The 8,448-nt window shown below is 32.7% G+C and overlaps 1 pseudogene; it reads left to right on the forward strand.

The window, feature by feature from the left end:
- The first annotated feature begins 2,027 nt into the window (after positions 1–2,027).
- LOC149560048 (receptor-like kinase TMK4) lies at positions 2,028–4,370 on the forward strand (annotated as a pseudogene).
- The last annotated feature ends 4,078 nt before the right edge of the window (positions 4,371–8,448 follow it).

Genomic DNA, 8,448 nt, shown 5'->3' on the forward strand with positions numbered 1-8,448 from the left:
TAAGAAGAAATACATCCACCTTCGAAAGAACAATCAATAGCTTTGGCCATAAGATCATGGTACTAGTCCCTTTGAAACAAGAAAGATAGATAACATCATGGTACAATTTGCATTTCACCATTAATGTTTTCTCACTGATAGGCTTATTGCATGAATAATCCAACCACTAAATGATAGCTATTCTCATTAGAAGGTTGCAAAATTAATCTAAGCATTTTGCAATTATAAGTATGTTTATATATATTTTTATATTGTTCTTAAATTATTATGTTTTTATTATTCTATAATTACTTTTGAACATTGAATTACATTAATTATGATATGAAAGTAAAATACTATTAAATAAAAAATACTTAAATACTAGAGATTATACCTTACATTTCCTTGACCTATTCAAACTTCAAACTAGTTGGCCATTTTTATTATCTAATAAGATGTTCTTGCCTTATAACTTCTAATTAGAAAGTCACATTTTGTAAGTAAGATTAGTAGCAGCTACCACTTGTGAGAGTCCAACTTAGAGCCCTAAGAAATGTAATTTTTTATAAGAAACAAATTGATATCCAAGTCATGATTTTCTTCATATAGACTACCTACATAAAGAGTTAAAATGTCTGCACGCCCATTCCATCTCTCATTGTAAAAATTAACTTTATTTCCCTAAGTTGAATTGATAAGAAAAGGTTTTTCATTAGAATAATAAGTGATTGGAACTGTTTTAATTAGTTTTTTTTTTTTTCACAATCCTCAAATTGATTCACTATAGAATTCCTCAAGTCATCCAATCCATCATCTGCATGCCCTAAATTGGGATTGGAGACTCTCTCGATGCTTTTAAGGGTAAATTACAACAATAAAATTTAAAACTATGTACTTTGCATTCTTGTTTTTGTCATTTGGTAGCCTTCCCTCAAAATTATAATATATGAGTATTTTTCCTTCTGCTCAAAAAATCTCTCGACTAGGACTTACATTTCCCTAGGCAATGCTTAGTGGTAATGTACTTCAAGATAAAAGTAAGTCATGTTTTGTCACTCTAAAATCCATATTCATAAAATGTCATGTTTTCTTAGTGCTCTATCCATGATCCTTGGTACTCTGGCCATATTCATCTCACCGATGGCTTCGCTAAGCCACCGAATAAAACCTATTGATTGGTTATGAAATTTATGCCCAAAAAACCCCATCAAATAGGTACCACTATTTGATCGACATTTAATATCTTTTTCTATCTTCCTTACCCATCTTCAGCTCGATCTCTTGAGTATTTAATTAATCGTAGCACAATTAGAAGCCATGGGTGAAATCAGAGGCCATGATTGCAGGATATTCACTAAATAGGTTTGTTGAAAAGCCTTTGGAGATTTTAAGCAATGCAACTTGTCGGTGAAAAGACAAACTTCACAACCTTTTTCAGCATCCTCCAAACATGCACCAAAGTAGGAGCTTTAGAATAGGGCATGGACATTCATCAAAGGGAAAGATGATTGTAGCCTAATATTGTGGTGATGGTTATCCTGATAGGCATGCATGCCAAATGTAGAAGGATAGAACCTGTGCGGGAACTATTTGACAAAATGTCTCTATGACATGGAGTCTCATGGAATGATATGATTATGGGATATGCACAAAATAGGATTCATCAAAAGGCTTCAAAGAGTTTTAAGTAAATACAATCAGTAGGTGTAGTGCCAATTTCTATGACCTTTTCCTATATCTTTCTAGCCTGTGCCAAAATGGGAGCTCTAGAATAGGGAATAGGCATCTAGCATTGCATAATCAAATTAGGACTTTTGTCTGATACCAAAGTTGTGAATGCCCTGAAAGACATGTATTCAAAATGTGGGAGCATAAACAAGGCATCTCATCTATTTGAAAAAATGATTCAATAGGATGTGGTCACATAGAATGTGATGGATTATAGGATATTCACAAAATATGCTTGTTAAAAAAGCCTTGGAGGCTTCTACGAAGATGCAATTCTAGATTCCTCAATATTTTCCAGCATTCTACCAACTTGTGCTAAAATGGGAGGTTTAGAACAAGGTATGGGCATCCATCAAACAATAGTTAAAAGTAGATTGCTATCGGAGGTTGTAGTTATGAGTGCCCTGGTTTACATGTATAGAAAATGTGGAAGCATACAAAAGACATGTGAACTTATTGATAAAATGTCTCAACAAGATGTGGTCTCTCAAAATTCAATAATTGTAGGATATGAAAAGAATGGCATGTGTAAGGATGCTCTCAAACTCTTTGAACTAATGGTACATTCTAGAACAAACCCTAAGCATGTGAGTTTTGCTTGTTTGTTATTTTCATATAGCCATGTAGGTTTAGTGAATGAGGGTTGTGAAAACTTCAATTACGTGAGTGATGCTTATTACTTTATACCTAAATTTGATCATTACTTGTGCATAGTTGATCTTCTTCACTATGTTGGATATCTTGAGGAAGCTCTGAACTCTATCATCAAAAATGCCAATCAAGTCTATGATCTTTGTATAGATATGTTTGCTTGGTGCATGTGGCTCACATGAGAATATGAGATTAGGTGTATATAAAACAACTCTCCTTTTTGAAATGAGTCCTAATTATTAAGGTTTTCTAGCTTCTTCGATTTATAAGCTCAAGTATTTTTGTGTTTCTTAGTTATTCATATGCAGGTTTCATATCAACATTTCATTCCAGCTTTCTACTTTTGCAATTGACTATATTTGTGCATGGAAATTGCGTCTCTTCTATTTCCTTTCGTTCTCTCCTCTATGAGGATGTATTTATAAAATGGAAAAAATTTTAAATCTTCTTCTAAGAAACCTTATGTTGGAGTCACCGCAAAAGAAAATTTAGTTCTTTAAAGCTAGACGAGCAAGTATCTTGCCCTCCAATTTTAATCAGCTTACTACACTAGAGAGAATCAATTTGCAGAGAAACAATTTGTCAGGGCCTTTACCAACCTTCAATGGTCTATCACATGAACAATTTTTCTACCTTGGCACGAATGAATTTGACACTATTCCTGCTGATTTCTTTGTGGGATTGACCATTTTGCAATTTTTCTCTTTGGAGTACAATAATCTCAATGCCACCAAAGGATGGCAGCTTCCCGTGGAACTAAAAGCTTTTGTCAGTTCAAAAAATTTGACATTATCTCGGGTTAATCTTGTTGGTCATATACCAAAATTTCTTGGGGAGATGGCACAATTATTTTTGTTGGAACTGGCCTACAATAAACTTTCAGGAGCCGTTCCATTGACTTTCTCTAGATCTAGAATCTAGCTTCTCCAATTGAATAACCAATATACACTCGGTCTGTCTAGTTTACTAGACTTGTTGGGTATAATGTAGTCTTTAAAACATTTATGGTTATATGGGAATACTTTCAATGGAACTAGTCCAATTTCACTCTTAAAGTGTGTGTCTTTCAAAGATATTAGGATAAATCATAACAAATTGGTTGGGCCGATCCCTGCCCAATTTGCAGACCTGCCACTCACCATTCTTTTGGTGGATAGTAACAAGCTTAATAGACCAATTCCCATCCTCAAGATTCCTACTGGTGGTTTCAGTTACAAGGAAATTTCTTATTTGTCTATCTGACTCTGGTAAGCTCTGTGCACCCGAAGTAACTTCTCTTTTGGAGTTTTTAGCCACTCTTAATTACCTAGTGGATCTAGTAGGGTCCTAGGCTAGAAATGATCCCTACAATTTATGGATGGGTATTGGATGTGCTAATGACTTGGTTAATTCAATCTCTTTACCTAACAAGCAATCACTAGAAATATATCACCTTCTCTTGTAAATCTATCTTTTCTCAAGACTATCATGCTGAATGATAACAATCTCTCTGGTCAAATTCTGGCTAATTTAGCTCAATTGAAGTATGTGAGTGTTCTAGATGTCAGTGATAATAATCTCTGTCCCCTTGTTCCAAAATTTGCTAAATTTTTTGATGTTCACTATGATGGCAAAAGTCTGATTGTTAATCCATGACCTTGTCCTAAAAATCCTTCTCTACCAAGTCCTTCAGGTAGTCCCCCTTCTTTAGTACCTTTGGCACCCCCAAAACAAGTCTATGCCTCCTGTGAACACCCCCACATCATCTGGTGGAAGTGGCAGAAATGATGCCAATCAAAGTCACCCTACAACAGGGGATGACACTAAAAAGAAAAGATATACTGAAACCCTTGTTAGAATCATTGCTAGACCTATTACTGTAGTTCTTGTAAAATAAAAAGAACCATCGACTTGTAAGAGTTGAAGAACCTAGCACTATCATTGTTGATCAGAGAGGGCAATCAAATAATTTATATTCAAAAATATCAGTTGCAAATAACTCTAGTAATGGTGGTGGAAATAGTCAAAAGTGATGAATAGAAGTTGGCAATTTTGCAAAGCTATTTCCCATGACTTATAGATAAAAATCAATAGAATTTGGACAATATCCAATATAGATTATCAAAATTTCTACATTGAATTTGAGAAAATGGAATTATTGATGAATTTTTACGGTAAAATTTGCCCTTGTAAGTGCTGAGACTCACATCATTACCCCTGATATCTTGCAATTTGACAATATTCCTTTAAGATTTGACAACATTGTTAAATGATAGAATAGAGGGTGAATGATGACTACAAGAGGGTTTAAGGGGTTTATATAAGAAGGAATCTCTAAAGAGAAATTGTCATTGGATCAAAATAGTATATGTTACACATTAACCAGTCTATCAGAAAGATAGAAAAGAGAGGAAATTTTCAAAAGAATGCTATTATACCAAAGCTTATAGGTTGAAGAAATTTTAAGAAATCATTCTTTACATTTGTGGATTGGAGGAAGAAAATATAAATAAGTATATGCTTCCCCAAGTAATATAATGTAGCATATACTTAGCAACGAGATGATGGAAAAGAAGTGGCAAAGTTTCCAACATATCAATTGGAAAAATTATGTATTTTTTCTTTATTATCAATATAGAATTGGTGTTATTGAAAATCTACATTTGAACCATAGCTGGTTGTGGCTGCAACTGTGGATGTGGATGTGGATATGATAGATGCTAGAAATTGGTGCCACTCTCCCAAGGATTTTCTTCTATCAAGTGCAGTAGTTTTGTTAACTTGTCTGCCATTAGCACCATGATCATCTTCCTAGTCAACAAACTATTTTTTATGAGCATCAATATTGACTTTGGAAGCCATTTTAGCCCCACCACTTTGAGTTTGTATAGGGAAATTATGGACAATGGTTCTATAATTGTAGTTACGTGATTAAGATAGTTTTGTTATTTGGTGAAAAATAATTTATGATTATATGTTTGTTTTGGGGAATCTCAATGTCACTCCTTACCAATAATATCCCCCTATATCACCAAATTTGAGGCAAGGGGACTAATAGGAAATTGTGGACAACAATTCAATTCCAACCTTGAGTGGTACTCAATAGATTGTAGTAAGTCCAAAACTTCACCAATCTGATAGCAATACAAGACAAGTAAAATAATTTCTTAGATTCAAATAAAACAAAGTGACTCCCCAACTTACACTAGTATATAATTGTTATCCTTCACCTTGAAATATTTAGACATTTCAATTAGTATATTATCATCTTCTTCCTCACCACAGTCATCATCATCATTGAAAAAATATGGAGCATTTTCCAAATCAAAAACATCGATATTAGGCAAAATCCCCGTGGTTCTTTTTTTGGGAGGTACAAAGAAACATTTCTTTCCTATTAAGTTCATGGAGGTTGTGCAAGTGAATTAGATAATAGATATATCTATGAAAAACATCCTAATTTTTTAATTAATCTTAAATAATCATCTTAGGCCATCTTTTGAACAAATTGGTATTATACTCTTGAGTGGACAAAGTGAATATCCATCCATTAATGGTTAATATGATGTAGTAGTTTGAGAAATGTCCATAAGCTACATCTATATTAGGATACACTAATTTATATTCATGATTCTCTTCACTTGATTGCCATAGGAGTGAAAAAATATAGGATGTGTTTTCAAGAGATGTTTTACCAAATGGTATATCACTTACTTAAAATTAAGATCACTTTTTCTTTATCACAGTAAACCTTTGAAAGTGTATTTGATATCCAACTTGTACTATTGTTAAAAAGTGAGTATTTCAATTGATTGTGTTTCATAATTTTTAATAGATGTGATTTTTTAATGGGGTTTGATGTTTTTATTTAATGCAAAGGTCTATTTTGTTGACATAAATTATATAATCATTTGTATCTTTTATGAGAAGTTAGCTCAAGAAACAATAGTTGTGTATGGCCAAAGTGCTCCAAATTATATTTTATAAGAGTCTATCACTACACTAAAAAAGATAAGTGTAATTGACATGAAATATAATATTAAAATTCTTGAACAGAAGAATTTAAAATTGTTGAATTGTTATTGATAAAGATTTAGATTATTGTTCTTTAAGAAGAGTGTATCATGTTACAGTGACCATGATCATGGTAGATCTAATGTTGGGAAGAAAAATTTGTCAATGTTTTGCATTATTCTTTAAAGGGTACTAGCTCAATGGAAGAGCACCTGCTTTATAAGTAGGATGGTGGTTCAATTCCATCGTGCCCTAATATGATTGAATTAATGATTAAATAATACCAAATAAACTACCAAATAAGCTACCCAATATACTACTATATATAAGACCCAAAAACCTACCAAATCAATTACCAAATATACTACACAAAAAATTACCAAATATACTACCAAATAAACTAAAAAAAAATACCAAATATACTACCAAATAAAGTACCAAAATTACCAAATAAACTACCATATAAACTACCAAATAACAACAATAAATGACTAAATCAATGATTAAAATAGCTTAGTCATAAATTTGGTTGGGAGATAAATGTCTGGCAATAAACTACCATTAGTCACATGGTCAAAATTAGTCACATATCTACAATTTTTAGTAGTTTATTTAGTAATATATTGTTGTTTTTGTACTAGTGCTACATGGATATTTGCTGCAAACTTTGGAAGATATTCAGTAATATACACCATGGTCTGGTATATCATATATCCCTCTATCATAGAACCCTCAGGACATGCTCTTTGTCGAACCAATCCCTTCATAAATTTCAAGTGCCTCTCAACCATCCACATTGATCTAGCTTGTACAGGTCCACACAATTCAATCTCCTCAACTTGATGTAAGAGGTAGTGTTCTTGAGCATTGAAAAAGGTTGGAGGTAAACACTTTTCATTTCACACATAAGATATGGAATTTTTATCTTCCAATATTTTATATCTTTTTTGTCAAATTCTTTAGATGATAACTACCTAAAAGAGATTCAACACACAAAACCACATAAATGAGATTTCAAGTAAAATTATACAACCGATTTAAGAGAAAAAGCTAAAAATCTAGGAAAAAACACTTCTAACCTCATGTATTTTCCAAGACCATATATAACTTGTTTAATACTATTGTCAAATTGTTGTGGAAGGGATAGAGGTAGGACAAACTGCAATCATTAAAAATGATCATTTTAATATATTATTAAATAATGCAATAGGTAGTACATTCAATCTTACGAATATATTGTAAATAGAGAACATGACTTACCTTGAAGAAGGTATGCCAATCATGTGTTTTCAACCTAGGCCCAAAATCACCTTTCTTTGATAGAAGAGTGCTTATATTTGCAGCAAATCCTGTTGGAATATTTTTATTTTTTTTATGATTTCTTTTAATGCATCACTCTGTTGCTCCATTAATAACCAAGGAAGGGCACTTGTATTTATGCAGTCTCCATTGCTATTTGATTCAATGGAAGCTTTTAGTGCATGATTGGATTCATGAATGTCGGTACAGATTTTGGCAATTTGTTCTCTATCACGCCTTCCATCCAACATTTTCCATAGTTTCTCTGTTACATTCTTTCCAATATGCATAGCATCAAACAAATGCACAATTGGGAGATCCTTGTAGTACGGTAACCTACTAAATTGAGTAGGATAACTTTTCATTCCTCTAGGAAGTTGGTCATTGATGCCTTGACGACCTTCACAAGCATCAATTACAACATTAGTAAATATAAGACAATATCAAAATACAAATTTTAAAATTCAAAAGATAAATTGGATATTACCTCAATAATTTAGTCGATCATATTCCAACTTCCAGAAATGAGGTGTCATTCTTCGTGGCCTTGATGATGTCTCTTCTTTCCCATTGAGAAGATGTTTTTCAGCAATTCGATACCTATGATTATTGTGGAGAAAGTGTCTAAACTCATCAAACACCTACTTTCTTAAAGTTCTCGAATGACGAGATTTCATCTTCGAACCACAAACTAGACATGCAAATTTTCCCTTTGTCTGAAGACCTACAAGATCATGTAGAAGTGGATCATGTACAATTATCATGTGCAACTTAAACATTTGATTAGAATTCTTTGAG

The sequence above is a fragment of the Cupressus sempervirens genome, chromosome 4 (assembly GCF_028749045.1).
Source record: "Cupressus sempervirens isolate cs-2001-9-10 chromosome 4, ASM2874904v1, whole genome shotgun sequence".
Classification (NCBI taxonomy): domain Eukaryota; kingdom Viridiplantae; phylum Streptophyta; class Pinopsida; order Cupressales; family Cupressaceae; genus Cupressus; species Cupressus sempervirens.